Genomic DNA, 27,777 nt, shown 5'->3' on the forward strand with positions numbered 1-27,777 from the left:
TGAATGAGGGTTTGGTCATTCACTTTAGTAAAATATTTCTAAAAATTTAGAAGCAAGGGTTACATAAAGAGAGATGATGATTTTGGTAACTTTGATACAAGAAGTGATGAAAGTATGTTTCTTAGTTATTTTTTGACAATAAAAGCTTACAGATGTTTTATTCATAGAATTATGATAAGAATTGAATTTGCAAATGCAAAAGTTGACAAAAATTTTGGAATTAAGGAAAAGATGATGGATTAAAATTCTAATGAAGAAGAAGATCATACTATAATTGTTAGACATAATGTAGAATTTTTCATTGAGACTAAAAGTGATCTGTAAAATGATGTGCAAATAATTGAGAAAAGAGGAGAAATATTTGAGCCAAAAGAAGAAGTAAGAGTTGAGCTAGAAACATCTACCTCTAATAGGAATATGACAAAGAATCACCCTCCTGAGTAGATAATTGGAAGCAAAGACAAAGGAGTGATGACAAGGAACAAAGTTAATGAAGAGATATGTTTGATCTCTTATGTTAAACCTAAGAGCATAGATGAATCATGTAAGGATGATCATTGTATTCAAGAAATGAAGGAAGAATTAGATGATAAGAATGTTAAGGACATGTTATATACTATTTCCTAATGATAAGGTTCAATGTACATAAAGTTTTTTGAAGACATACAAAAGATATGCCTGATTTATAGTGAGCAATATAGAGACAAAGTAAGTAAGAAGTGGTTTTTGATGATTGCATTATATCAGCTAATAGAGATATAATCTAGAGATGCACAATTAGAATGTAATAGTAGAAAGCCTAATGGTGACATGAGCGAGTACACAAGCCTTAGTGTCTCACATTGAGAATTTGCATATAGACTATTAGCTGGCAATTCTATTGTTATTGAAAAATAAATAATTATCTTATTATAATTAATTGGGAAAGCCTCAAGGCTAGCTCAAGGAATTATTTAGAAGATATGGTATAAAGGAAAGATATTTTCCTTTTTTGTAATGTAGTTTGATCAATGTATTGAATGCAAAGTAATTAAGGAAGTATGAAAAGGAGTAGAGTGTTTGATAAATGTGAGTAAGCAACCCAATAAATTATTGGATGTGAAGTTTGTGATCTCGTATCAAGATCAGAAGGAGCAGAGGTCTAGTTAATTGGACATAGAAAGACAAAGGAAGCATAATTCAATTCTATTACTTTGCGAAGAATAATACACAGATCATTTGGATAGTGGGCTCATTGATGTTGCCCCTAAACTTTTTAGGACAATGGGTCCATCAGTCTTCCACAAATCCTAATAGGGTTGGCACAACTTCTAATAGGGGTTTGAATCTCCTAACATGGATTCAAAGTATTCTAATAGGGACTAGTATGTACTAAATGCATTTTGTAGACTCCTAACAGGGTCTACCCTCTAACAAGGAATATTTATATTAGTACATCATCTTGTGGGTATCATCCCCACCAGGGTTTTCCATCTCATCAAGTGTTTCCCTCATTAACATATATGGTGTTATTGTGCATGAGTATCTTGTTATGGTTTATGATTATATTTCTCATATGGTTAAGATATAATAAGGTTGGTAATTATGAAATTAGTTGGATAACTAATTCACTCTACCCTTTTGAGTTATATTGGTTGACTATATATATCTAAAAATTGGTATCAAAGCTTCAAGTCCTTGAAGGGAAAGCTTAACAACTTTGGGAGATCCATGGCGAGTCATTTCAGAAAGGATAGTCCTAAGTTAGATAGAGGAAATTTTGACACCTAGAAGATAGAGCTTCTTGTTGAGTTATCAAAATTGTGTAAAGATTAGAGCATCAAGTTTCCAGATACAAAATCTATAGAGGCATAAGTAAAGACAAATCCAAATCTAAAGAAGAGAAGAAAATCAAACAAGGTATGCTTATGTAAAGAGACCTAGAAGGTATGCAATTTTTTTTTTTTTGGATGTATAAAGAGTTTGGTCATTTTCCATCAAGATGTCCTAAGAGAGTAATAAAAACTAGAAAGAGTTCACATTTTGATGATGATGAAGAATTTAAAGAAAGCATGGAAAGATTCTTGAATAAATATGACAATAAAGACTAATGCAAATATTACAAAAGGCTAAGTTACTAAGAGGGGAGGGGTGAATCAGTAACCTATAAAACTTAATCCTTAACTAGAAATTAATCATTTCTATGAATTTTGATCTTGTTGCATGCATGAGAAATTGAAAACATTAAAGCATTCATAACACTTTTGATAGATAATTTAATGAACTAGAAACCTTCCAAATAGAAAGTAAAACTAGGGTGGGGATGCTACCCACAAGATTTAGTACTACAGTATAAAGTTGTCCTATTAAGGCTTACAATGACCACTTATGATGATCTACCCTATTAGGAGCAATAAGGACTACTAAGTCCACCTTGCAAAAGGATTTACAAACATACAATGAAGTATGCACTTAGTAAAGAGGTTTACACAAGACTGTTAGGTCTATCTTGTTAGAGGATTTAACTAATCCACTTGTTAGGATGAAGTAGTAGTTGATCTTTGATCTACAACTTGGTTTTCTAAATGACATTCATTTAGTGTACAAATCACCTTTCTGTGATAGATAAATCTTTTCTGCTCCTTATACTATTGTAGCCCTTGTATTTTTCTCTTATGCTCTTCTCTTATAATTATATTACTTCTATTTGACCATTTGGATGTTATACAATACATTACATATATACTGATCCAATTACACAATTACAAAGTTGGCCATAATACAAGTTTACACAAATATTACAAAGTCACCCAAAGTGTAGAAACTCAAGTTTTGAAGACTAACTCAGTGAGGTTTTGATACTTAGCATCCACTATCAATGCTCAACATTGTCATGCACTTAGTAAACATAGAAGCTTGGTCCATATTGATCACTTCCAAGTAGTCTTGAACTTAGTCTACATTGGTGACTCAATGAATATTGTGAAACTCGGCATATAAATTGAATCACTTGATTGACATTTCATAGCTCAGTCAATGCTATCACTATGAGCTCAGTATAAATTGAGTCACTTGGTTAACACTAAGTAGCTTGGTTAACTCTATACTTGCATCACATCAACTGCAGACTCAATAAGCACTACACAACTTGTTTTGCACTAGTAAACTCGGCATACATTGAGATGCTTGGTTTAGACTGCTAATCATCACTACAGTAGTAACCACTTGGCATAAATTAAAATATGTCCAAAGGACTTGGTAGCAACTATAGAACACAGTAATAATTGAAATGCTTGGCTAACATTGATAAATGTACAATATGCTCACTAGATACTTACAATCTAAATAAGTTTATGTCACTAATAAAAAATATGACTAGAATGTCAACAATCTCCACCTTTGGCATTAGTGACAAAAACCCTTAGCATTCAAAACAGAATTCAAGAAAAAATATCTCTATGCATCACCTTACATCTCCAACTTGGTAGAGTATACTATTTTTGATATTTTTCAAAAAAAAATTTGTAAGATATATTTTTTTGTACATGGTAATGGCTCCCTATACATAATATATAGTATACTATACATCTGATATATGCATTTAAATACATCTTCTTCCCAATATAAAATATATATTTACAATCTACAATTTTCTCCAATCTTTTTAAACCTCAATCTTCTCTCAATTTTCTCCCCCTTTCTCTTTACATCTTCTGCAATATTCTCCCTCTTATATCTTCTTATAGCTTCTCCCCCTTTTTGACATTAATGCCAAATATTTATGCTATATATTTATTTACATAGTAATGCCAAAATTTGACAAGAAATCTGAATGTACCTTTAGGATAAATGCCAAAGTCTTGTCCCAATTCTCTTGCAAGACATTGCATGTATACAATGCAATCTACACTTTTGCTAACAATTCAATCATGTGGTCTACAATGGAGAAGTTGTCATGGATTAGCAGTTTTTAGTGTGCAACGTGCTTCTGCAGTGAATCCATGTTTGGGAGAATTATGTTATGAATTTCTATCAATGTAGATTAGATTATTGCCTCTTCTCTAAGCAATTCTACCTGCATATTTATTAGAAATCTAATCTTATTTAAGTGGGTAGAACTAGAACTCAGGTCAAATTTTAACTGATGTGCACCTGCCTTTAGATCTTCTTCAATTTTTGACAATTTATGTCTTATTTCTTTTGTGAAAATTGATGTATCACATAGTTTACCAAAAATAAAGATACATTAATGCAAGAGGTCTTTAGAGAGCCTAAAATAGTAGATATTTCTACTTGATGAATGACAATTTGTTGAGCAATAAGTTCTAAAACTTTATTCTAAAACTTTTTCTTAGCTTTCTACAATAATTTGTCCTATCCATCCAAATCTTTATTATATTTATGGACTACCTCTACCAACTGATACAAAATTGATTATGAAGTATCAAGCTCTATAGTTAGAGCCTCTACTAAAATATTCTTAACATCCGTAGTGATCTTAAATTCCTTGTTTCTTTCCTCTCTAAGCCTTTGTTGCTTGGCTTTCTTTTGAAGAAGTTCTCCAAAAGTTTGCATCTGATCTAGATTTACATCCAAGATGTCCCATTTAGGAATGACAATTTCCTCATCAAGATCTATATCTTCTTCCTTCTCTTTTACTTTTCCCAAAAAATTTGTGCTCAGTTGAGGCTTGGTCTCAACTATCCTTGCACTTATTGCTTGAATACTAGGAATGGAAACAATTCTTGAAATGGTTGGACTCACTAAAAAAGTGGATACTACACTCATTGAAATAATAGTAGAAATACCTAATATAGCCAAAATTAATGTAGAGGAAACAACTTGCAGCTTGGTAGATGAAGTTCTTAGCACTCCTATCAATGAGGTACTGAGCTAGATAGGTGCAAATATTGAGTGAGAGCTTGTGCTTTCAGTGCTGGTCACAATCAATCCTATTGAGGTTATCTTTGGGCTTGGTGTTATCAATGTTTTTTTGGGGGTGAAGTGAGGGTATAACCACTATATCAATCTTTACTAGGTCGATCTCCTCAACATCTTGTACATCTTCCTTGCTAGCTTCCTACCCTTGTTCCTCCTCATCATCTACATTATCAAAATGAGTCACCTCTTCTTCATCTTTCTCCTCTTGATCATCATTATCATACTTATTACTTACAATTATTACAAAATCACTTGATAACCACATAAAATTTAGTTAATCCAAACCTTGCTTTGTTGAGTCTATAACCCGAGCTCACTCACTAAAAATAGTAACTTTGTAGTGACTACCATCTCTTACTCGGTGATCTCTTTGCATCTTGAATGCTGATATGGATCTGTTCTCTTTGTCAACTAGAACTAATATTAGATGTTTTCTTCAATATCCAATTTCTAGTTCTGCTATGAGAAATCAAATGGAAATGGTGGAGTCACCCAATTCTTGAGTTACTTGATCATCATTGCTCAGACTTGTATTCTCAAAAGATTTTGGAACCCATTGCTGTCTCATCTACTTTCTAATGTTATTAGCTTTTGTCTTCTTTTCATCTTTAATTCTTCTAGTATTCATATAGTTCTCAAAAAGATGACCAAGTTCTATACAAATGAAACATCTTTTGGTAGTATCTCTTTTCCCCATGTGATCTTTCATACAATTCATTCCAATGTGTCCAAATTTTCCATAGTAATGACATTTGCACCAAGTGTTGTAGTCCCAACTAAACATAGCTTTTACAATTTGTTTTACTAGATTCAATATCTTTGTTTTTCATTTGGACGACTTGTGCCCATGCTTCTTACATTTGTAACATTTTCCTTCAAATTTTGGTTTCTCTTTGCATTCATTTTCTTTAGGACCATGTTGTTTACAATTGTAGCATTTTCCATTGAATTTTTCTTTCCCATTGCTCCAATATCTATTTGATGAATGACCTATTTTACCACAGTGACTACAAGTAGGTTTTTTATTTCTTTGAGCTCCTTTCTTGGATGATTCACCTTCTTCTGTATATCCAATTCCTTCTTTTCCTTTTTGCCTGTAATGACTTTGCTCATTCAATTGATTCATGTCTACTTGAAATTTCATCATTCTTTCATTGGTTTTCCTTTCAGTGTTTAGATCATTCTACAATCTTTCATTCTTTGATCTTAGATTCATGATTTCTTCATTTGTATTGGTGAGCTGATCAATGAATTTTTTTGCTAAAGGGATAGGTGTTGAATTAAATTGTTCTTTTCTTTTATTTCTTCTCTTATCTTTTTTTTCTCTTCAATGAATTCACACAATCTTACTAAAATTTCTTTCTCTTGTATTAGTTTTCTTACTTCTTCTTGAAGAGTACTATTCTTCTCCAATAGCTCTTTGATTTCTTCATCAACTTCATCTAAATTTCTTGAATGGATATCTTCAATTCTTTCTTCAATGTAAAGTGGATTATTCTTCTAGATTGCAAGATCTTTTCTTCTTGTTAGGGATTGAGAGAGTTTCTCTTTTTCTTTCTTGAGTTTTCCAATAGCGAATTTCAAATCTAGCTTCTCATTGTCAATAGCCATGTCAAGTCTAAATACCTCCATTTTCTTTGATCTTTCCTCAAGTTATTAAACTTTTCTCTAAGAACCAAAAAGCTCTAATACTAATTTTTGGAAATATTATGAAAGGCTAAGTTACTAAGAGGAAAGGGGTGAATCAGTAACCAATAAGATTTAATCCTTAATCAGTACTTAATCCTTCATGTAAATTCTGATCTAATTGCATGCATAAGAAACTAAATTTTTTTATAGCATTCATAACACTTTTGACACACAATTTGGTGACCCAAAAACCTTCCAAATAGAAAGTAAAACTAGGATGTAGATGATACCCACAAGCTTTAGTACTGTAGTAAAAAGTTGGCCTGATAAGGCTTATAATGATCACTTCTGATGATCTACCTTGTTAGGAGAAACAAGGACTACTAGGTCCACTTTGCAAAAGGCTTTACAAACACATAATGAAGTATGCACTAAGTAAAGAGATTTACACAAAACTATTAGGTCTACCTCATTAAAGGATTTCATTGATCTACCTATTAGGATGAAGTAGTAGTTGATCTCTAATCTACAACTTGGTTTTTTGAATGAGATTTCTCTGAGTGTACAAATCACCTTACTGTGATAGATAATTCTTTGATGCTCCTTATAATGGTGTAGCCCTTGTAATTCACTCTTATTCTCTTCTTTAATTATTACATTACATTAATTTGACTATTTGGATGTTATAAAAGACATTACTTATATACCAATCCAATTACACAATTACAAAGTTGGTCATAATGCAAGTTTACACAAATATTATAAAGTCAGCCAAAGTATAAAAACTTGAGTTCTAAAGACTGACTCGGTGAGATTCTAATACTCAACATCTACTATCAATTCTTAGCATCATTATGCACTCGATAGAAATAGAATCTCAATCTACATTAATCACTTTCAAGTAGTCTTGAGCTTGGTCTACACTTGTGACTCAATGAATACAATGAAACTCAACATATAAACTAAATCACTTGATTCACACTACATAGCTCAGTCAATGCTATCACTATGAGCTCAGTATAAACTAAGTCAATTGGTTAATACTAAGTAACTTGGTTAACACTAGACTCATATCACATCAACTGCAAACTTGGTAAGCACTACACAACTCATTTTGCACTAGTAAACTCAACATACACTGAGATTCTTAGTTTACATTGTCAATCATCACCATAGTAGTAACTACTTGGCATAAACTAAAATCTCTTCAAAGGACTTGATAGCAACTATAGAACTTAGTAACAACTAAAATGCTTGGTTAACACTATTAACTATACAATATGTTTGGTAGATACTTACAATCTAAATAAGTGTATGTCACTAATAACAAATATGATTGGAATGTCAACAAAGGACAATGAGCTTGAATTGGTTAAGAAAGAAGAAGAAGTAGGAGAGATATCTTTGGTAAATTCTATTGATTCTAAGCCTGACCATGAAAATGTGGAAGTTATCATTGAGAATAACAATGATTTTTAGAATGCCAATTAGATTAAAGAGCATAAATTTGAGTTGAGAAAAGAAGAAAGAGTTGAGTTGACAAATCCTAGTAGAAGTATATCAAAGAATAACCCTCCAGAATAGATCGTTGGGAGCAAAAAATAAAGGCAAATCAAGAAGTATGTGAATTATGTTTGTTTTCTCAAGTTGATCCTAAGAGTATAAATGAACCATGTAAAGATGATCATTGGATTCAAGCAATGAAGGAGGAATTAGATCAGATTATGAAGAATGAAATATGGGATTTAGTTCCAAGACCTAAAGATAGGAATTTCATTGGAACCAAATGTGTATTCAGAAACAACATGAATGAACAAAGTGGATTTGTAAGAAACAAGGCCAATCTTGTGTGCAAAGGATATTCATAGAAAGAAGGAATAGATTATGAGGAGACATATGCTCTTGTAGCCAAAATAGAATTAGTGAGAATGTTCTTGGATTATGCAACAAATAAGAAATTCAAAGTGTATCAAATGAGTGGAAAATCAATCTTCCTAAATGGAGAACTTAACGAAGAAGTACAAATTGAGTAACTTGAAGGTTTCCCTCTAACAAAAGAAAAAGATATCATATAAAGATTGAAGAAAGCTCTATATGGTCTTAAAAAAGCACCTAGAACCTAATATGCAAGGTTGGAAAAATATTTGGCAAAACCTTTATTTGCTAAAGGTACAGTAGTTAGTAATTTATATTTGAAAGAAATAGAGAATGGTTTGTTAACAATAGTAATATTTGTTGATGACATAATATTTGGGGTAATGATGAAGCAAGTGATGAGTTTTCTAAAGAAATGAAGAATGAGTATTATAGAGAGATGAAGTCTTCTTTCTAGATTTGTAGATTGTAGAAAATAGTGATACCATTTTCATTTCAAAAGTGAAGTATTTGAAAGACTTGTTGAAGAGATTTGGCTTGGAAAGTTGTAAGCCTATTGGTACACTAATGATAACTGGTCACAAGTTACCTAGCAAAGACGAGACACCTAAAATTGAGTAGAAGAAGTACAAATCCATGATTTTAGGTTTGCAATATCTAACTCACACCAAACTAGATATAAAATTTTTAGTTGGGATTGTACCTAGATTTCAAGCTGATCCTAAGGAGTATCATTATGTAGTAGTGAAAAGGATATTCAAATATTTGAAGGGAATGTCTAATTATGGAATATGGTATGATGGATCGAGTGATTTCACTATATGTTCTTATACTAATGTGGATTGAGAATGTAGCATGGATGATAGAAAGAGCACCACTGGTGGACCATTCTTTCTTGGAGGAATATTGGTTTCTTGGATGAGTAAGAAACAAGATTTTATTTCACAGAGTACATCTAAGGTAGAGTATGTAGAAGCAACAAATAATTGTAATCAAGTAATGTGGATGAAGCAGATGTTGAAGGATATTGGCATAGAATTATTAGAACCTATTATTGTATACTATGATAATACAAGTACAATAAGTATGTTGAAGAATCTTGTATTGCACTCTAAGACTAAGCATATATCTATTAAGCAACATGTTTTGAGAGAGAAGGCAACAAAAAATAAGATTAGATTAGAATATATGATTACTAAAGATTAGATTGCATATACCTTTACGAAGCCCTTACCTATAATACATTTGAGTACTTGAGAGGCATGCTTGGAATTATGCCCCTATCTACTTTAGAGTAGATGATGTAGAGGTTGCATAAGTTTAGTGGTACATATCACTATTTTTTGACTGGACTAAATGTTGATGTTTCCTATATGAGGGAGTATCCATAATAAGAAGAGCCATTAAGGACTCTTGGTATTTGGTTTTTAATAGTTTCTTTGGACACTTGAGCTAGTTGAAGACTTGAAACAATAAATTTACATAATGAAGCCTTTGTTACTAATTTCAATCGAGGAGAGAATGAATGAAAAATATCTCCTAAGTATGTATCGGGGAGATATATAATATTAAGAGTTATTATGTATGGGGGAGAAGATGAGAGTTGTTTAATAGGTGAAAAAATGATGCTAATCCTAGAAGATGAAAAAATAAGTAGTTATCTAGAGGATTTAAGATTTGATTGATGAAGAGGATTTGGAAAGATGAGTTTAGCAGTAGCAATAGTAGAGTATTGTTTGGTATTATTGGAACCTATATGTTATTTAATCTATATTTCAATCAATACCATAGGGGGAGATTTTTAGCATGAATGTTGATGGTATTCCATTAAGAAAGTACTCTGAGTATTGGAGGCTACTGACATGTTGTATTCATGGCTATGTTTTTTGTTGCTATCAACATAGTAGGAATTTTTTGAAGACTGGTAGAGTAGAAGATAGAGATCATGATCGTATAGACAAGGTTTTGATTGTTAGGTGATGGGAAGTTAAGGAGATGTTATAAACTATGTCATGATGATAAGGTTTAATTTGCACAAATTTGGTTAAAGATGTATGAAAGATATGGCTAATTTACAATGAGCAGTAAAGAGACAAAGTACCAAAGAAGAAATTTCTAATGATTACATTATATATTCTAATAGAGATATAATCTAGAGATGTGTAGTTAGAGAGTCATAGCATATAGTCTAATGGTGATGTTAGAGAGTTCATAAGCCCTAGTATTGTATGTATGAGAAGTTGTTTAGACTATGAGATGATAGGGCTATTGATGAAATAATTAATTATCTTATTATAATTAATTGGGAAAGCCTCAAGGCTGACTCAAGGAATTATTTTGAAGATATAGGATAAAGGAAATATGTTTTCCTTGTTTTTAATGTACTGTGATTGATGTATTGATTCCAAAGTAATCAAGGAAGTGCAAAAAGGAGAAGATTTTTTGGTAAATGTGAATAAGTGATCCAAGAAATTATTGGCTGCAAAGTTCATGATCTGGTATCAAGACTAGAAGGAGATGAGGTCTGGTTGATAGGACAGAGAAAGAGGAAGGAAGTGTAGTTCAATTCTATTATTATGCAAGGAATAATGCAAAGATCATTTGGATAGTGGGTTCATTGATCTTTCCCTTGAAGTTGTTTGGATAGTGGGTCTATCTATCTTCCACAACTCCTAATAGGGTTGGAATCTCTTAACAAGGATTCAAAGTCTCCTAACAAGGACTATTATGTACTAAATTGTATTTTATAAACTCTTAATTGATTCTATCCTCTAACAAGGAATATTTATATTGGTACATAATCTTGTGGGTATCATCCCCGCCAGAGTTTTTTCTCTAATCAAGGGTTTCCCTAGTTAACATAGCTGGTGTTATTGTGCATGAGTATCTTTTTGTTGTTTCTGATTATAGTCCTCAAATGGTTAAGATATAATAAGGTTGATAATTATGAAATTAGTTGGATAATTGATTCATCCCCTACCCCTCTCAATTATATTGGTGGACTATAAATTATAATAGGTTTTACCCAAAAGAAGGTGAAGCAAATCCCAAAGAAGAGAGATAAAGTGATCTAAGTCAAAAATAAAAAAAATAGGGGACTCATCAGGTTGACCAAAATGTTTAGTAGTTGTATCATATTAAAATAGAATCACTTCCCTATTAGGAGTGTTTATCCCTCTGAGTAAGTGGTCTAGGGTCATGTCAAGTGGTTTGAATAGTTATTTGTATGGATTTGGTTGTTTCCCCCTATTCTCTCTCTCTCTCTCTCTCTCTCTCTCTCTCTCTCTCTCTCTCTCTCTCTCTCTCTCTCTCTATTTCTAGCCTATTTTTGAAAACTTTTCTATGAAACTAAGGACTTTAACCTTTTGGGTCAAGGTCAACCTTGACCCTGACCTAAGGTAGGATCAACCTTATCCCTAATCCTAGGTCTAATTTTTAATTTCTAAGAGTTTCAGGATATTGAGCTTTAGAAACTTGCATTTTTTTTCTTTTGGGTTAGCTTTTTTAGGTTTTGGAATGGCACACTCTTAAATTACATTTAATCGAGGTCCATTTCTAAGGGTTAGGATTAATTGGGATTTAATGCTCCCATGTTGACCTTCAATAGAATTTTGTACCCTAGATATTTATATAAGGAATCCTTCCTCCCTAATTTTGATACCTATCTATTATCTACTTACTATGAGATATTATCTATGATTTATCCACCTACTATGAAGTAAAGATCTACTATCTATCAAGCATTCAAGATCCAATTCAAGGAAGTCCATTGTTAGCCATTAAAGGATTCAGTCTCTATGGAGCCCTCTTGTTGAAGATTTCTCCATCTGCATTCATCTAAGCCTTTTCCTATGCAAATATCCATTCAAGATTGGTGTTGAAGATTTAATGCCATTGATTTGAGACATCCTTCATATATTTCTACATTCATTTGGAGCATCTGTACTTGTGGATTCAAGGATTCAAATCCTCCACAAGGATTTTAATATAAGCAAGGTGAATAGTTCCATTTACTTTATTTATTTATACTACAATTTCAAGGTTAATTCCAAACTAGAGTTTGACCAAGGCAAACCTCCTATCCAAACAAAAAACCCTTTTTTTTCTTTTTCTTTTTCATCATATACAAGTGTGGAACAATGAATTAAAGTGCATATTTGGATACACTTTTCGTTGAACTTGCAGGATCTATAAAGGATTTTTTTATCAAAGTAGTGTAGGTCAAGGTTGACTTTTTGGGGTACAGTTGTGCCCTGGGGTAAGATTGTGCCCCGGGGTAAGATTGTACCCCTCTATCTGGGTTAAGGTTGACCTTCATTCAAAAGGACAAAAGTTTAATAAGTTTTCTTCATCTCAACATTTCTAGTTTAAAAGAGGTTGTAGAATTCTCTAAAACTATACACAGACATTAAAAATCTACATCTTCTAGATTTTCCCTACTCTAAGGTTACTATTTGTCTTCTATTAATTTTAGATTTCAACTACCTACTTTTTCTATACAAAGATTATAGGATCTCCTACTTTCTTCCTATTCTCCATTTCTTGATCCATTTGTGCATTGATCAATTCATTGTGGTTAATCAATTTGGATCATTCCTTTTGGGAATTTGGGTTGAGGATAGATCCTATTTTCTCCCTATTTAGTGGTACAATGGAAGCACTTTTAATAAGATTGCAGACCTCTATTTTATGGGGTCACTAAGCCATTCAAATATGCATGTGAGGAAAGAGCAAAGTATGATTTTTCTTGTGATCCAAATTATATTAGCAATTACCCAAAGAAATAAGGGAGCTAATAATAAATTCAAATTATAAGGAGGAAGGAAATACAAAGAAATATACTTGTTGGCCCTTGATAGGATAATGTGAATATGAAATTGAAATAATTTCTTAAACAATATAAATCTAGATTCTAAATAAAGATATTAGCCTAGTTAAGATATAAATCTAGGGTGAAGATATGAAAGGAAATGAAATATAAATGATTCAGCTTGAAATGCATAGATGAAGGTGTATTTTCACTTTGAAACCCATAGATTTGAACTATATTTGAATATCCATTAGTGAGTCTCAAAATGGAATGACAAAAGGAACAAAAAAAAATCTCCCCAAAATATGAGACTGATGAGCTAGGTCAACTTGGGAACACATCTTATTACTAGATCAACATAGTCCAATGATCTACAACTAATGACTCTAGAAAACATGAAAAATGTAGGTTCCAAATTTGTAATCCTTTTCATTCCCAACCTACAATTCAACACATAAAAGAAAGGTTTTGGAGTCTAAGTTGACAAAGGCTTGCCTTGGTCAACCCTAGGTTAAGGAATTAACTATAATTGAAAAAAATAAATGTAAATGACTGAAAGACAACATAAATGTTAGAATTCACCTTTCTTGTATGTATATAAGTGTAAAGTAGATCTTGAATATGAATGTAGGTTATCTCCACTCTTTACAACAAATTTACCATTATCCCACAATGGTTCCATGGATATAACAGTGCATCAATGAAGATGATGATGGATTCTTCAATGTATATCTTCTCCCTTGATGCCCAATAATAAGATAGATCTTGAACAAGAAATGCTCACAAAGGATCCTTCAACACTAAATATAAATATCCTTGCTTAAATGCTTGAAATTCTTGAATACTTGAAATCCTTAAATGCAAAAGGTAGAAATATTCACTCAAGAGGAAGAGCTTGAGTGCATTAATGAATGAGATGTTTGAGCTTGATGACATATGAGAATAAAACCAATTAAAACCCTAAGGCATTTTGCAGTGTAAGATCCAGAAATGTTGGGGACTAGGTTGACATAGGTTGACCTAGTGCTAAGTCAACCTAAGTTAACCTAATCTTGGAGGTCTAGTTCTAGGTGTCACAGAAGGAAGGGTTATATGCTCGAAAGATAGGGTGGAAAAAAGGAGAATATAAGAGAAAAAGGAGATCAAGAACATGCATATCCATGGTTTGAAGAGTGAATTATGAATAGGGAGCTAAAAGGCCTTAAAAGGAAAGTGAGTTAATTTTAAGATGGTAGAAGGGTTAGAGATAGACTTATTATTAGAAGTAAAGTTAGGGTTAGGGTTATAATTAAGACAAGGGTCAAACATATAGGTGGTTAATATTATAATCAATGTTATGAATAGGATTAGAGATAGGGTTAGGGTTAAGTTAGGGGTATAGTGATAGTTAGGATTATGATTGGGTACATATGTCTATAGTTAGGGTTATACCTATGATAATGTTTAAAGTTAGAGTTAGTGGTAAAGTTATGATAAGAAAGAATTTAGGATTATGATTAGAGTTATACATACAATAAGATAATTCTTAAGGTGATAGGTAGTCTTAAATTCATGGTTATGGTATTGCTTGGGTTTGAAGTAGGGTTATAGATAGGTTTACAACTAGAGCCAAAATTTAAAAATATGGTTTGGGCCAAGTAAGGCTTATTATTACAATTAGTGTTAGGGTTATGATTATTGCTAGTCTTATGATTAAGTTTTAGACTCAATTGTATAGTTTGGCTTAAGAATTATGATTGGGAAAAGAGTTACATATAGTAGTATGGTTAGGGTGAGAGTTAGAATTATGATAAGGAGTAGGATTATGGTTAGTATTATGGTTAGGGTTAGGGTTATTATTATGGTCAAACATATGATAAGTAAAGGGTTGGACATAGTATTTGGGTTAAGACCAAGATTACTCATTCAGAGAGGGTTAGCTATAAAATCATGATTAGGGGAAAACTTATGACATGGGAGTTAAAATTATTATTAGTGTTATTATTAGAAGTAGACTTAGGGTTAGGTTTTTAAACATGGGATAAGTGAAGGGTTAGGCATAAGACTAGGAGTTAGGACCAAGAAATATTGATCTAGTTAGGGTTATATTTAAGGCTTAGTAATTATGGTTGGGGAGAGAGTTGCATTTAGTAGTAGGGTAATGGTAAGGGTTAGAGTTAGAGTTAGAGTTAGACTTATGATCAAGAGTAGGATTATGGTTAGGTTTTAAGGTTACATTTAAGGCTTAAGAATTATGCTTGGAGAAAGGGTTACATTTAGTAGTATGGTTAATGTTAGAGGAAGACTCATGATTAGGAGTAGGATTAGGACTAGACTTAGGGTTAAGATAAGGATTATGGTTAGGAATAGGATAATTTAAGGGTAAGACACAATATTAGGGTTAGGACCAAATTTAGTTATGATTAGGAAAACTTGTGATAAGACAATTGTTAGGATTATAATTGGTGTTATAATGATGGTTAATATGCTATTATGATGCCTAAGATTAGTATTAGTTATATTTTTACACATAAGGTTAGTCCTAAGAGAGTTATTATCTTACATTTAAGAAGTATAGGTAATGGTACATGCATGTACTATTTGATGCTCCATCCTACTATCTTTCATAATGGTCGATAATTCTCAGTAAGAGTAAGGTAGAATGTTTGATGGTGGTAACAAACACTTACCTATCAACCTATGTAAAAAAATTATTGATATAAAGAAAATTAATGGTACGCTAATATAGAAGATGAAAAAATGACACTATAACTTGGCATATGTGAGATTGCTGCATTGGATATATCATTCATAACTTTGAAGTTTACCAACAATAATACGATGAAGAGTTTAGTGTTGTTTGGGAGCCTTAGTATAGGGGCTTATATGCCTTTTCAGCTATAGGTTTATCAAGGTTCTCTTCATCATCATCATTAGATGCACTAGTATCATCATCTTCATCATCATCAGCAGTTGCACTAGTAACATATTCTTCAATCTTGTTCTCTGGCATAATTTCACTTGTGCCAATACCAACATCTTTAATTGTGTTCTCTACCCTAGAATTATCTTCTTCCATGGGAGAGTTACCGTTTGCTTTGATATTCACACCTCCATGTTCAACTAGTTCAAAACCCACATTCACCAAAGGATGAAAATCCTTTGCCCCCTTAATGTGACCATGTTGCCTACAATGTCTTTAAGCTATTTTGATTACAATTCTTTGATTCTTTAAGCCCTTGCATTTTTTGCAATGACAATAACTTTCCATCACTTTTTCTTTTGAACTAAGACCATAATCTAGCAATTGTCACCTTATTTTGTTCTAGGTACATATTGCTAGATGTGGACTTTCTCCGTAGGAAAATATTCGAGCTATAAAATTATATCAAATATAAACATACAAGCATTAGTCGTATCTTGTATAAAATAAAAAATAATTAAATAATTAAATATTACTCTCTTAAGTGAGGGTGACATCTAAACAAATCAAATGAATTATACAATATAAATATATAATAATAAGAAAATATTTCATTAAAAAATATCACTATAGAGACATAGATCACAAGGTGCAATAAGAGACAAAATATATATTCATTGTTGAATTCTAACTAAATGAATGATTAGAAAATCTAGGTGGAGGTATAGTTTATAACTTAATTAATTTAATAACTTTTAGTTTCCCTTCCATCCCCCAAAATCAACAAAATATTCCATTGTGTAGTCCCCTAATTTAATACTTTAATAATTTTGAGTTTAATAGTTAGAAAATTCTTATTTATTTGTTTGTGAATAGAGAAGGTTAATGGGTTCAAAAGAATAAAAGTTAAGGTCACTCACAAGGAGTATGCAAGGAAACTCCAAAAATGATACAATACCTATAACTTCAACTAAATGTTGGAATACTTTAGAATAATTGAGACAGGGGGGGAGGGAGGGGGGCCTAAATTAGTTATCCAAGGTCTGGATGTATAAATAAAACTTTTCATAGCTTAGTGAACACATAAAACATTTATCTTCATGCATGCATCCATAAGATTATGGAATCACTTAAAAACTTGTAGGTTACTATTAAATCAACTTGTAGAAATAAAAACATGAAACATAATAGATTCATCAACACATTTGACACACTGATTTATGTGGAAACCCAATTTGGGAAAAACCACCAGTAACATGCTACTCTTTTTTACTCTTCTGAAGTGATGCCCTGTGAGAGGCCAATCTTGTTAAAGGTTAAAACACACACTATTAAATGTGACCTTGTTAAAGGATTTCAATCATCTTGTTAGGAGTGAGCCCTGTTAGAGGACTTTAGACCATTCACTTGGAATGTCACTTAGTTAAAGGATTTACAAATGATTGTTAGGTCAACCTTAGTCCAAAGAATTTTAAAAATCTTGGACTGATATAATTATTAGAGAGTAATAATGAGGCTTGATCTGATAACAACTTACAACTCCATTTGTATATTATAGATCTATGTTTTAGTCCTCCATTCTACTTGGCCTTCATACATTTTAGCTCTGATAGCTTGTTCACCCTTCAAGCATTCATACCCTTAAGCCTTCTTGCTTAACATGCCAATGCAGACTCTTCTCTTAGGTCACTTGATGAAGCAAAACCCTTAACTCCTTGTCTTCCTTAGGTTCGCACCCATGAAAATATTTGCTTCTGACTAACCATTACTATAAATAGAAAATTAAGATCTTTTGTTGCTCATTCTCCATTGTCCACTTTAGGGTTAGGATAGATTAGGTAGCATACAATGAATCTACCCCATATCTCATGTCTCTTCTAGAAACTTCTCCTTGAATCCTCTTTGAATTTTCCTAAAAGGGTTTACCTTGAATTCTATGCCACTAGCTCATAAACCTTATCTTCCACCTATTTCACACAATCCATGAAAACAAACTTGTTAGCTCAGATCCATCAAATTCATGATCTTTGAAATATTGTATCCACTTGGCATTATCTAACTTTTGCTACTCGACAATACTACGTTGCTTGACATCTTCTATAAAATCACTCAGCATGAACTAAAATTTATTGGTGCTTGGTATCAACTAAACTTTATAACATCCACTATTTTACTTGACATACATTAAAGTAGACTTATACTCAAGTCTAACTAATTTTTTGCTCGGCTTGCACTAACTTTGGTCGACACCCACTATTCACTTAGTCAAGCTTGGCAAAAAAACCTTGTTTAACTTTTTCTTCTAAACTTTGTTAGTGTAACCAACCTTTATAACCTTAAGTATATTATCAATACATTGCATTATCACTACCTTAACTAATTATGTTACTTATTTACATAATCATACCTCATCCTTTCATCTAGGTGCTATTATTACATCTATTGATCAAATCCTCTTCATCAATCAAATATAGCACTTAAATCAAATAAGTAGTTGTATCAATATGTTCTCATCAATATCCCTATTTAATAATCTTATTCAATCTATTCTCAATAATATCCCTCTTTGGCATTGATGGCAAACCAAACTGATCAACCAAACTTACTAGGTTAAAATAATAAGACCAATCAAAATACCAAAATGAATTCCTTGTATAGAAATCTCTCCCTGTATTAGCAACTTCCATCTTCTAAATATCTTACAAAACTCTTCCTTATAACTCCCTTTGAATTACTTCTTGTATCTCCCTCATACTAGGTAGATGTTAGGTTTTTCCCTTTCTTTGTCTTATGACCAATAATTATCTCCCCCTTTCTTATATTTTCCTTGATTAGTAACTATCTCCCTCTTTGACAACAATGCCAAAGACTTGTCATCTTACTATGAACTTCTTTAGTTTCTCCCTCTGTCAACTTAATTGTGACTAATTTCAAATTTTTAGTTCTTTGATTACTTTAGGTAGCTCCTAAAATAATATCTTCTATATCAATGTGTAAATATGAAATTAGCTTGTTTTATGTAGGGGACTCCTTTTTGTTACTTCGATAGCCTTTGATAGGGGTATCACCCCTAGTTTACCTCTTAGATATTCATGAGCATTAGGTAATGCTTTTGTGAAAATATCAACAATTTTCTCTTTTGTGTTAACATATTCCATCTTCACCTCTTTATCTTGAACTAACTCTATCAAGTAATGGTACTTGACTGCAACATGCCAAGTCTTTGTGTGCATCATAGGATTCTTTGATATATTTAGAGCACTTGTATTATCACAATAAATTGTTATTGATTATGTGATTTCTTCCTTCGTATCTTTGAGTAACTATTTACAATATCTATACAATTCACTATAGCAACAACATATTTAGCATCAATAGTAGATTTTGAGGTGTAGTTTTGTTTCTTGCTAGTCCATGTAACTAGCTTCTTGCTTAAGAAAACTACTCCTCTACAAGTGCTCTTTTTGTCATCAATGTTTCCAGCCTAATGAGCATCAGTATAGGCTCTTAATTCAATTTTCTCATTTTCTTATAGTATAGACCAAACTCATCTATTCTTGTAAGATATCTCATTATTCTTTTTATAGCCATCAAATGATTCTCCCTAGGATTAGCAAAGAATCTTGCAACTACTGTTGGAGTTACAATAGGAAAGATAAACTTTTTCGAAGGGCAGGAAGTGAATCAGTAGTTAAAACTTGAACTCATAAAACTTTCACCACACATCCATCTCATGAATTCAATAAATAAAATAAAATAACGTGTAAAGCACATACATCTAAAACATATAAACATGTAAGCTATCACATAGATAATACCAAATATAATTACCTAGAAACTCTCAAAGCGAGAAAGTATAACTAGGGTGGGGATGACACCCACAAATCTTCACTATTTGTAGTTGTAAAGTGTATCCAGTTAAGGTTACAATGTTTTGAACATGAAACATGATCTTCCCTATGAAAGGTTGGCCATGTTAAAGACTTACAAAGACTGTTAGGTTTCACCTTGTTAGAGGATTTCAATACCTTATTAGAATTGTACCTTGCTAGAGGACTTCAACTTACAACTAAGTAAGCATCTTGTTAAAGGATTTCATATAGCTTGCAAGGACTACTCTATTAAGAGAGTTAACTAAAATCACCTATTATAATGTCTTGCCATATATCCTATGATTGACACTTGCTTGATAAAATATCGCCTCTAAACACTTATCTTCTAGATTGTTTTCAATCAGATGTGTCAATGTTATATCCTTTTCTCTATCCTTTATTTTTATCTAACTAATTCTACAATTCACTCTTACTTCATAACTTCTAAATATCCATGGATTCTCTAAAAACTATCCTCTTTTCTCTTTCAATTCCTTACACACTCATTGATAGTTTAGGGTTTCATCCTTCTTAAGAAGACTAGAAGACTTAGGGTTAGGTATGAATCTACAGCTAAGATTCATCGATTTTACCACTTAAACCTTTCCATTTTTTTGATTTGTTGCATTTAATTGCATAGGGAATCCAAATAGAGATTTTTCCTTATCTCAAAAATATCAAAATCTATCTTTAAGTTGACTTAAAAATAGTTTACATAATTATTTGTTCAATTAGAAAAAAATATGTCAAAACTATGTCACTTGGTATGGTCTATCTATTTGGCACATGAGTGACTCAACATTCATTTTAACTTAGCATGGTCTAATATTTACATGTTGTGCTTGACATGTATTACTAGTCTGGTATGAACTAAGTAAATGGTTTAAGTGTGTTAACACTTACTTGTCAAAACCAATTTAAGATTAACAATCTCCCCCTTTGACATGAGTTTCAAAAACACTTGAATATTCATGATCAACCTTAATCCCTCAAGCATAACATGTCCATGACTCGACATATATAAAAAACTTAAAAATTTCAAAATTTTACAATAGCTTAGATACCTCAAAATTTGATAACTACCTCTAAGTTAATAGATCTATCTTGTATCCAAAATTTGTACTCCTCTCTGAGTAAATGTGTCTTTGCTGATACAGTTTGAGTTCAATGCACTGATACTCTTTCATGTTCTCCCTTGGGTGATATCACTAATATCTTTTCATAGTATTTCTCCCCTTTCATATATCTCCTCTTTTCTTTATCTCTCTCATTTTCTCTATCATATTTTCTCTCTCCCCAATATTTTTATATTCTCTATTCCCCCTTCTTGACACAAATGGGCTATACACTTATAGTGTGTTTATCCAAAAAGGATTTATGGACATCCATTATGATCTTCAAGGCTACATCTTAGTTATCACAAGCAACATCGAATGATTTAATTTGGGTTGCAAGCTTGACAACAAGGTGCACTAGACCATATAAAGTAGAAAGATGGGATATTTCTTTAGTACAATTTTAGCATAGGCTAGCTCCTTGTGTAGTATCTCCATGTGTGGTGTGAGAGATGCATGTATGCATGTTAGTTTGGCTCTTATGCTAGCCTCATCTATTGTCAATATAGCTAATTGACTTTATGTTTGAATTAGTGTCCTAAAATTCTTCTCACTCAAAGTTTGATTTGTAGGTAGGCTAGCACCTGATGTAGTAATTCTATGTTCCACAGTTAGAATGTGACTTCTAGTATCTTGAGTGAAGAGTTTAGGATCACATAGTTTTGTGCATAAAGAAAACATATTCTCAAGTACCTTCTTCACCTCTTAAACCTTAGTTTCCAATGCAACTTGAGTTAGTGCTATCTCACTAGATATTTTCTCATTCACCTTATTTTGAAACTTCTTTTGTGATCATTCTAAAAGTTTTTCATTTGTATCAAGGTCTTCATTGCTGACCTTCTCCACTATATCTATAAATTTTTCTATTAGTTTCTTGGTCTCTTTAGGATTTGGTAGACTAAATGCATCTACATAGATGTCCTTAATATCCTGAAGTGCTTTCTTTTTCCTTTCTAAGGCCTATTGTAATATTCCTATTTGTTCCAATATCATAGTATCGTAGTCATACTTTTGAATTACGATTTCTTCAACAAGAGTTATATCTCCATAATATATTACATTTTCAACTTTTAATGATCTTGGGCTTAGCACTGAGATTTACAATGGAATGGCTTATGTGCCTAGCTTTTGAAGAGCTTGTGTAAGAGTGCTAGATGTTGGTAAGGCTACTAGTGCTTGGATGGTAATGTGTTCCTTCACCTTTGGTGTTAGCTCACTCTCTTTAGGCTTGCCCTGGTCTATTACTATGACTTGCTAGAACCTTGTTTCTATGTTGTAGGTACAAATGAAACTATCTATCCTGTTTCCTATTATCCTATAGTGGTGTCCTCTTTTTCTTTCTTCTCAACAATATCGCTTTTAACACTTGTATCAACCTTGGTGGATGTGTCTATTATTGTTTGAACCAAATGTTGTACATGAGTAACTAAAGGGATGATTGAAGATGGTTCTTGTCAATTCACCTTTTCCCTTGTGATATTAATTACTAGCTTTTGTAGTTCTTGTATACTAACCAAAATTGGATTGCCACATAGTTTGTCTTGCAATGTAGATTGATATAAGACCTTCCTTAGATATTATATAGTAAGAGGATTTATGTTCTAACCTAATGGATCAGAGACATCCTTAACAGTTATAGTTTTTGTGGTTTTGATTATATCATGGGGAGGATTGACACTCAACATTTTTGTATCCTACATATCATGTTCTTCTTATTGCTACTCAACTGTTGCCTTGTCATCATCTTGCTTTTTTGTCTCTCCTCCAATTGTGTTGTCTTTGTCATAATCTTCCTTATCATCACCTTTGTCATCATCTTTCTTATCATCACCTTTTTCATCATCTTTACCCTTTGAAGGGTCAACTTCTCCTTCCTTGATAGTGGTTAACCCATAAATGAGTTTCCATATTTGTGTTGATTTCTTAACAACATCTTCAATATTATATTGAAGAATGTTGAAGTCTCTGTATTTAAGTGTGAACCTAACTGCATATTTCTTGACTACCTTAGCAATCTATCTCTTAATCAATTTTGGCATTACTTGGGCTAGATGTGTCTCCCTAATTTATCTTTCCAAATTTAGATAATAATGCCATTTTTGATCAACTATGTCATATAGAATTTTAGGTTCCAAGTTGGAAAATTCTAGTGGATTTGTTTAAACTTTGACATCATGGCATACAGTGCCTCTTCCACTTGGTTTTTCTCTATTTTACCCAATTTATCAAAATCAATATGTCAAAAACTTGACAAATCTGCATTGTTCTTTACATTTTCACATAAGTTCACAAGATTTGAGAGAGGATTGTGAATCACCACCTTGAATTGGTTGTTGCCATCTGACTCTATCTTCTCTTCCTCAAAATCTAGCTATGCCACATATTTTCTTCTTGGTGTCTTTTGTTCTTGGTCTCCTTATTCTATTTTCTTTGTCTTTTCCTTGTCCTTCTAAGTATTTGCACATGTGTTGGCTTTGGTGGTAGGTGCAGTGGGCTTGGCCTAGGTAGGTTTGAAAATATTCCTTGCCTTTGCCATAGGTTGTGCCTTAGCCTTCCTTTTCTTTGGCTCAGTAGGAGTAGGTGCTTGTTCAACTTCTTCTCCCTTAGCATCTTTAGTCTCCTCTTCTTCCTTGTCTTCTCCCATGCCCTATGTCAATCCTAGAGGTTCTTGAGCTTGTGTTTGTTCTTCCTCTTCCTCCTGGGCTCCCTCTCCAAATTTTTCTTCCTATTTCTTGACCAACTTGTCCTTCTTCTTGATTATAGAGGCATTTTTTAGTTCCATGGCAATCTTTGATTTCACCATGTCATAATTTCCAAAAACTTTTGTAGTCTTGTCTACTTCTTTTGCAAGTAGAGTTGTTATTGTTGCTAAGGCTTCATCTACATTGACCTTATAACCTAAGGGTCTTAACTATCTTACCCTTGGTGAGATAGTTTGTACAAATGTGTAGTCAGCATCAATAAGAAAACATACATCATTATAATGTTTCTCCACTAAGAAAACTAGTATCCTCATCCTTTCCTTCATTGACTTCTTGAAATATTCAAAGTAACTTATCATCAATGACTCAAAGTTTCCTCCTAGCTGCGTAATAAACTCATTAATCTACACTACAATTGATCTATTTGTCTTTCATTCTATAGCATAGAATGAGTGGAATGTATTTTATAAATAAAAGAATATAAAAACTAGCATGGAACCAAATTTGCACTATGCACTCTTGGTTTTCCTGATTGCTTCAAGGTTCTCAATCAGTTGTTGTAATTATAGATCTACCAAATCATATGTATGATCTTTCTTTACAATTTTGTAACCAACATCCACAACTATATAGGGTACACTATTCAATCTACTAGATCAATAGAATTTATGTGAAATTACCCTTACAACAAAGTTTAACAATGGATCAACAATTGTATCTATTGTCATGCCTCTCTTATTCCATTTTTTTCCAGTGTTCATTTCAAAAACTTCCTTGGAATCAATCCTAAGTGTCTTTGGTTGATCTAGGGTTGGGTAGCTAGTAATCCTATGGATTAATCTCTTGGATATTTTGATAGTTCCTCCCTCTAGCCATAAATAACCATCATGAATTTAGCTCGACACAATTTGAATCCACTCTATTTTGAATATATTAGGAAAATCGAGGGCTTGTGTTAAACCATTTTCTCAACAATTTTGTACTCTTCCTTTAAAACCCCATTTTCACACAACTTGTTATATGCATCTATAATTTCCATGTCTCCAATGCTACTAACTTTGTATTTATAGCATCTCCTTACATCTTGCACTATTATTCTATTTGGCAGGATCATAGATAATGCGCCACATGGGTCTTGTTTATAGGTGATGTTTGGATTGGACTTAAGAATGGGCTATTTAACTTCATTAATAACAAGCTAAACATTTAAAACCTCCTTCCCTTCAACATTTTTTGAACTAGATGTCATCTTGTCAAACTAGGGTTTATGAAAATTGAAACTGCATAGCTTAACTCTTGATAAATACCTTGTGAAATTTGATGAACTGACATGAAACCATTGCTAAAATGTTTACAAATGATTTGAACAAGTTTTTGAATCACCTTCTACTTTGCTCACTCTTTCTTGAATTTAAAATGATGAAGAATGAGAAAAAATCAATCATATACCCTTTGATAACCTTGCATTTAATTATGAGTGCTTACATAGCTATAAGATTGATATTAACCAATTTCAGGTTCACTTAGCATCCATTGATATTTCTATTACTCGAAAACTAATAAAAGCTCAGCATCAACTAGCTAGACTACTAGCTTTGCATCTTCTTACATTCCACTTAGCATACATAGGAAATGTTTCATACTCGGCAACAACATGAAAAACTTAAAAAATTGTATTGGATTTCTAACATCTTGCATCTTTATTCATGCTAATTTAGTCTTTTCAGTACTATGTCCTTTTGGAACTGATGTATGATATATCCTTTAAATATCAGTCCCACATACCTCTTGATTGCCTAGTTTGATGAGGTGTGATCACCTGACCCATTGGGTGAAGTGATCCCTTCCCATTTGATGTGTTGCAATCATCTTTTTTTTTCCATGTCTTGTTCATCTCATCTTTGATGTGTTCAACATTTTCCTTGCCTTTTCTTTTATCAAATTCATAGCTTGGTGCCTTTGACCTAGTTGGACAATATTTACTGATGTGATTAGTCTTCAAACAACTAAAGCATGTGGTTTGACTCAACCACCTTTTGTAGTTACCATTGAAGTGTGTCCTAATACAATTATTAGGAAAATGTCCATATTCTTGACTAGGGAAAACTTTTAGAAACCCTCCTCCAGAAAAAGATATAAATTATTGGAAAATCTTTCATTATTTTGAAAAGCCAAATTATTTTTATCGGTGAATCTCTCAAATTTTTTATTTTTGATATTATTTACATTGGTGATTATTTTGGAATCATAATTTTTGAGTCAAAAATATTGGTGAATATCAATCATAATAGGAAGTTCACTAATCATCATGGAATATTACAAATCAACTTGAACATGTTTTATCTCAAAGAAATAATGATGATAATTACATTATATTTTAAATAATAAGTAAAAACTAAATATTGGTAAAACATCCCTAAAATAACTAATAATTATGATAATTATTGGTGAATTAATTTTAATTTCTTTGATAATATATAATATTTAGGTGAATCATATATAATCATGTATCAAATATTGTGACGAATCATTGAGTTGAATTTTTTTAATAAAACAAATTATTGAGTAATTTTAAATATTTTTGAACTAAATTGAATAAAAATGTGGTGATTTAGGTTGCATTAAATCTTAAATTACTAGATTTTTTTTTCTAAAATTTGCAAAATTATGAATATTCACTGCTAAAAAACACCCTATTCTTGACAATAATGGTCTAGCTATATCTTGTATTATAATCCCAATTATAAGAGTTGCCATTATTCATTACCTTTGTTTGTCTATTTGATGACCACATTGATTTGGATCTACATTCAAAAGCTCTATGTCCATACTTCTTACTATTGTAGCAATAACCTTCAAATCTTTGTGTGTTCATGGTCTTGGTTCTATATTCATGTGCTTGATGACCTTTCTTGTTCTACTAATAGAATTGAACCATGCTCTTAGGCTTAGCATTCTAATTTGTAGTTTTCCTCCTGTACATATTAGTAGTATGCCCTTTCTTACCACAATTATGAAAAGTAGGTTTGGAGTTCTTACCTTTGTTGTTCATTTGGTTTGTTGAAACTTTTAGCAAACTCCTTTTCTCTCTTTAGGTCATTTTGTAGTTGTTCATTTTGCAACTTCAATGTAGTTATCTCAATATCTTTGACATTTAGTTTATAGTTGAAATTCATCATTTGACTTAGAGTATCCAATTGTATGTTTTAGATTACAGTAAAATCAGGTTTTGAAGGGACCCCAAAACCCTTTAACAAAAAATAGAAAGATAAAGCAAGACAGCCCAACCAAGAAAAAACCTACAAAAAACTGAAGAATAGTATAAAAATTAGGTTTTACAGGGACCTGAAACCACTAGAAAAGTCCAAAAACAAACTAACCCAGGTTTTATAGGGACCTGGAACCACAAACAGTCTAAACTATAAAAAAACCAAAAACCAAGACTAGAGTCCCCAACCAGCAACCAATACCAGATAGGCACCAAACCAAAGAACCCACCCCAGTGCTACTATTGTAGCTTCAGGATCAATTTAGCTACTTCTTTACCAATAGCAGCAGTCTCTTGAATGGAAACAACATCCGTAGCAGCAGCAGCTTTCATAACACTCTTCCTTGAGCTCTGCCTAGTTCTTTTGCTTAGACCCTCAGCTGAAATGATATCTTCATTCACCCTTTTGCGTAGGCTAGCAGCGGCTGCCCAAATACTCAAGGTGACCTGTTCCATCTTAGTGCTACTCTCCTTGATTAACATAGTGAGGTTTTGCTCATATTTGTTAAGTTTTTTATGGATGTCTCCCATCTGTCCTTCCATATGACTAAGTTTAGCATTGATAGTATCCAGGTTATGTTGCAGAATTTCCACCTTTTTCTTCAAACCCATTATTTCATTGTAGATCAAGGAATCAACCTTGAGACTGGTGTCAGCTTTCTCCTTAGCAGAATGTAGGAAGGT

The sequence above is a fragment of the Cupressus sempervirens genome, chromosome 11 (genome assembly GCF_028749045.1).
Source record: "Cupressus sempervirens isolate cs-2001-9-10 chromosome 11, ASM2874904v1, whole genome shotgun sequence".
NCBI classification, from domain to species: Eukaryota; Viridiplantae; Streptophyta; class Pinopsida; order Cupressales; family Cupressaceae; genus Cupressus; species Cupressus sempervirens.